We start from the raw sequence: 5951 nt of genomic DNA on the forward strand, positions 1-5951 counted from the left end.
GCCAAGCCCCAACTTTGGCCAAGACGCCAAATCCTAGCCTTGGCCATGCCGCCAAGCCCCAACTTTGGCCACGACGCCAAATCTTACCCTTGGCCACGACGCCAAATCTTACCCTTGGCCATGCCTCAAAGCCCTAACTTTGGACAAGACGCCAAATCTTAGCCTTGGTCATTCCGCAAAGCCCCAACTTTGGCCACGACGCCAAATCCGATCCTTGGACATGCCGCCAAGCCCTAACTTTGGCCACGACGCCAAATCCTAGTCTTGGCCATGCCGTCAAGCCCTAACTTTGGCCACAAAGCCAAATCTTAGCTTTGGCCATGCCATAACGCCACAGGCGCAACTATGCCACCATGTCGTAGGCGCATGCCACTACGCTGCGGCTATGCCATTATGCCACTAGCAGGTGCCAACAGAATGTGGCCATAATCAACGACCACCCTCTCCCCTGAATTACAATCTCAGCCATCCAAGTTCGCCACCGAACTGACAGACTTGTGGCAAGCTTTAGGCGACCATCCGCTTAAATCTAGGAGCCACTTACACACCGTGCCACTGGCATGCACGAGTTATGCCAGTCATGTCGTAGTGCCACTGGCATACACCACAAGCGCCACTGTGCCATTACCAGGCGCCAACAGAAGGTAGCCATAATCAACGACTACCCTTCCTCATGAGATGCAATCTTAGCCATCCAAGTTCGCCACTGAACTGACGGACTTGTGGCAAGTTTTAGGCTACCAGCCAAGGTGAATCTAATAGCATCACATGCTATTTTCCTGCAGCAAGACTCTTGATTTTGGCTTGCCACACATGGAAAAGTGCTACATGTTTTCCACGAAAACACTCGAGACATCAAACATGTCACAAACTGGGGGATACTCATCAGGGTATTGGTCTGGCGGTTTACAGCGTGCGGCGTGCAATACGCCCATTACAAGAAAGTGTCATGAAGAAGGGTGGTTAGTAATGGCAAGAAGTAATGGTGTAAACGTTTCCTTCATCATGGATGCATAAATTCTAACGTTACACGTTACTCCACTCTTCCACCACTCAATCGTTTCCACTTCCTACGAGATCAGGGTATGTTTTATTACGACTTGTATAAATAGGTTTCATCTATTTCCACCAGACGAAAATTTTTGGTCAAAGAACAACACAGTATTCAGAAATCACCTGATAGCTTTCCCTTTTGCTAGCCAGTTCTACTTTCTGATACAAGTCGTAAACAATCACACCTTCAGAATCAACGATTCTGGTCTCAACACTTTCTTCGCTTCCCTCCCTAAAACCAACCCTTCTCCTTCATTTTGTGACCGAAGCAAGCCTGGAACGACCATCTCTTGGTTTAGGACGGGATTGTACAGATTTATCTCTCGAATCAAAAGTACTCCCGTACAGTGCATTGTTTAGGTTCTAGACTTGTTTCTCATCTACACACACAAAGTTACCAAAACCAGCAGAAACAGTTTTCACCCACAAACAAGCACGTATCTTCCAACTTCAGTATGGCAGCACAAATCAACTGTAGGGTGGAAAAATATGTCATATCTCAAGAGCCAATCACCAAGAAGAGCATCACCGCAAGGTATAACCAGTGATCAAAAAGATTACATACCAAACCCTCTTTTGGTTGCATTTTATATTCAATGAGTAACAATGCACAATGAAGATTTTCACATGTTTTAATCTGTAGCATTCTATGGCATTTGTAGTAACTAACTCCAAGGAATTGAACAACCACAACATGATGCATAACGATCACCAGAATCAAGCAACCGATCCTACATATGAACGCAAACACGGGCTAACGATTCTATGCTGAGTGAGAAGAAAGTGAATTCCGACATTGAGGTATGACATGATATATATTTACCTGATGATATTTTCACTATTAAACAACTTCAAATAAATTGACATGATTTCATTACATGTTGGGGATCCATTAACTACACTCGCTAAGATTACTCACTTCGAAGATGATTGGTTCTGCATGTATTGTACTGAATGCAAAGAGGAATTCGATCATGAAGGGCACCAGAAGTAGTGTCCATAGTGCTTAAAAGATACATAGTTTCTTTGTCGACAATCAGTTTAAGTATACGCATAAAAGATACATAGTTTCTACAAAAATTGACAGCCTGCACTTGACAATGACGGTTTCTGATGGGACGGAAACAACAGTGTTCATATCCAAAGGAATTGCGGCAGAGGAATTGCTAGGCCATTCAGCTGATTCCTCGATGCGAAAACTGTTGAACACATATATTTTCATTAAAAAACACACACAACTGTTGTGCGACATCAACAAAAAAAAAGAAAAAGTCAGACGTGGTGCGACATCAAAGCACCCCAGCATATAACGGTGTGAAATAGCCCGTGCCGGTACGGTACAGGTGATTCCCTAGTTATTTACATGTTAACTGTCAAACTACAGACCCTAAATCTGACTATGTACAGTTTTCGAGTTTATATAAAAACTCTAATTCCTAATAAGATTTCATATGAAAAACAATTTTAAAGAAACTCTTTACACGTATATGTAAATGTATATAAAAGATAATTTTCTTGTCAACTAACAATCTCCTGGGATTAAAAACTGAAAATGCGGGGTCTAACAACCACACCCAACAATTCGTTTGGCAATCTGGGAGGACTTACTCTAATACACTTTCTAGAGAACCAACTAGAGAGTCAGACTCAATCTAAAATAAAGTATATCAAAGAGTTTAATATCTCTAACTCTTAATTCAATCCGCAATCAGCAAATAGAAATATGTGAGCCCGATTGAATAAGAGGAGTAACTTGAACGGTACCAAACACCAATGTTCAAGTGTCAATCAATGTAAATCAACAACCAAAGGTTGAATATTATAATTGATTGATCTTAACGCACAACCTGTGATATTTCAATTATATAGCAAAATATAATGCGAAAAAGAAATAACACAGATAACATAATTTTGTTAACGAGGAAACCGCAAATGCAGAAAAACTCCTGGACCTAGTCTAGATTGAACATCACACTATATTAAGCCGCTACGTACAGACACTAGCCTACTACCAATTAACTTCGGACTGGACTGTAGTTGAACCTTAATCAATCTCACACTGATTCAAGGTACAATTGCGCTCCTTACGTCTCTGATCCCAGCAGGATACTACACACTTGATTCCCTTAGCCAATCTCACCCACAACTAAGAGTTGCTAAGACCCAAAGTCGAAAACTTGATAGACAAATATGTCTCACACAGAAAAGTCTATAAAATTGAATAAATTTGTCTCCCATAGAAATACCCAAGAGTTTTTGTTCCGTCTTTTGATAAATCAAGGTGAACAGGAACCAATTGATAAACCGGACTAATATTCCCGAAGAACAACCTAGTATTATCAATCACCTCACAATAAACTTAATCGACTAGCGAAACAAGTTATTGTGGAATCACAAACGATGAGACGAAGTTTGTTTGTGATTACTTTTCTATCTTGCCTATCAGAGATATAAAATCTCGAGCCAATTATTTCAATTTCACTCAACACGATAGAAACAGCAAAATCAGATCATGCAACTTTAAAGATAATAGTTGGGTATGGCTTCACAATCCCAATGAAGACTTCAAGTCGTTAACCTACAGTGTATCGAGAAGAAACCTAAGGTTAAAGGAGAATCGACTCTAGTTATGCAACTAGTAACACACATGAGGTGTGGGGATTAGTTTTCCCAGTTGCTAGAGTTCTCCTTTATATAGTTTTCAAATCAGGGTTTGCAATCCAAGTTACCTTGGTAACAAAGCATTCAATAATCACTGTTAGATGAAAAACCTGATTCAACCAAGCTAATATCTTCCAACCGTTAGATCGAACTTAGCTTGTTACACACAAATGAAATGTACCCTCATTTAGGTTTATGTAACCGTACCTAAACGTGTACACCAGGTTGGTTCCCAAATAGTTAATTGAGGTTAGCCATATGATTACTCTCATATCAACCTTATTCATTTTAACCATAACTAGTTCAAATGACTCAAATGAAACTAGTTAAAGAGTTGTTCAATTGTTTAGAAAACAAAATTGAAACCAAATCGATTTGATGCACTTGAATCAATCATGGACATTATAGCCACGGTTTGCAAAGATTGCATTCCTTATGATTAAAATGTTTAAGTCCATGAACTGACCGATTTAAAAAAGTAACCAGCTTAAGTATGCGTACTTAAGCAACCAGATATTGATTTTGTTAAGTTTCCAAACTCAACAGAAATTTTCGGTTCGAAAACTTCCGCCAATATGCGTATGGGTACGCATACTTAAGGTGACTAGTTTAGGAGTTTGTAATTCCAAAACTCAGCAGATATTTTCGGGTCGAAAACTTCCACCAGTATGCGTACCCGTACGCATACTTATCTTGTCTCCTTCACCAATTTCGTATACAGACATATGCATACTCTTGGTTCCCGGTTTATGGATTTATACACTAATGTGCGAACACACTATATATGCTTATATCCAAAGATGGTTACATCATCAACTCTTTATTTCAATCATTGAAACATTCTTCTATAATGACAATAGACGTTTTCACACTCTATTAGCATCAAAGCAATTTTCAAGATATTAAAATAATCATTATCGAAACATTCCAAGCCTACATCAAATGATTGTATCACACAAACCATGTAAGATGTTACTCGGCAATTTTCTCATGATATAAGATGAACTTGGTCGAAGCGAAAGCTTACCAACACATATTTTGAGAAATATGTAAGCGGGATATTCTCAGCTCGAAATCTCAAATGTGTATAGAGAAAACTATATCGTAACACGATGTCTCGATCTAGGAGATAATAGAAATAGACTTTCCAAGTGATAGATAAGTTCAAGTCTCCACATACCTTTTGTCGAAGAAATTCCACAAGCTCCCCTTAGTAGTTCTTCGTCTTCAAGAAATGAATGTCGAGAGATCTAAGTTCAACTACATTATCTATGTCCTAGTCTGAGACATCTATAAATAGGCTAGAAATCAAGACTTATAGTTTTGATCACTAACATTGACAAACATGCTTGAGATAGCAACTCATGCAAGTTCGACCGAGCAATGCTCTAACAATCTCCCTCTTTGTCAATTTTAGTGACAAAACTATCAATACATATGGATTACAAAAAAGATAAAAAATGTAGCTTCTCATCCACATGCTTGATCTCCTTGGCATCTTCAACGCGACTCGAAATCTTCGTCACTTCCAAGTACTCCATGATCCTAAAGGTTGTAAGTTCAGCATCTCAGTTGTTGAAGATCCGTAGCTATAACAATGAGAAAACAAAATGCTTTCAACCATTGTTATACAGTGTCATAGTATTATTACACAGCATCAAAGTTCAATTGTATCACAACTTTGACAACAATACTATGGTGATATGTATCACTCCCCCTTAGTCAATACATATCTCAACATGAAAACCACCCCCCCTTACATAATGATTCGTAAACTATATGTATTTGTAGTGTGAACTACACATTAATTCTCCCCCTTTTTGTCAAAAAAATTGGCGAAGGTACGAAAATTAGTGGGATCCTAATGAAATTTCCACGGAGATACTTCATGACTAAAAGGTGTATTAACATACCAACAAATTTAGATGCAATCATAAAGCCGAAGCTAAATGCATTCATCAAGGAGTTAATAAAGATACAAGATAACCCCTTAATATTCCACAGCCGCACTCCCCACAAAGATTTGTCAATTAAGCACAAGTTCAAAATGGACTCTCCCCCATAAAATGTCATCCCCGAAGGAACAACAAAGGCAACCTTACTTTTACAAGAAAAGAAGGATTTCTTTTGGACAACCAAATCATATGAAAAACATGAATTTGAATCCAAAAATATTCAATTGAAATAACCACAAGAAAACCCATGGTTAGTTCAATCGAGAAGTACAACCAAATTAA

Source organism: Papaver somniferum, chromosome 9 (assembly GCF_003573695.1).
Source record: "Papaver somniferum cultivar HN1 chromosome 9, ASM357369v1, whole genome shotgun sequence".
NCBI classification, from domain to species: domain Eukaryota; kingdom Viridiplantae; phylum Streptophyta; class Magnoliopsida; order Ranunculales; family Papaveraceae; genus Papaver; species Papaver somniferum.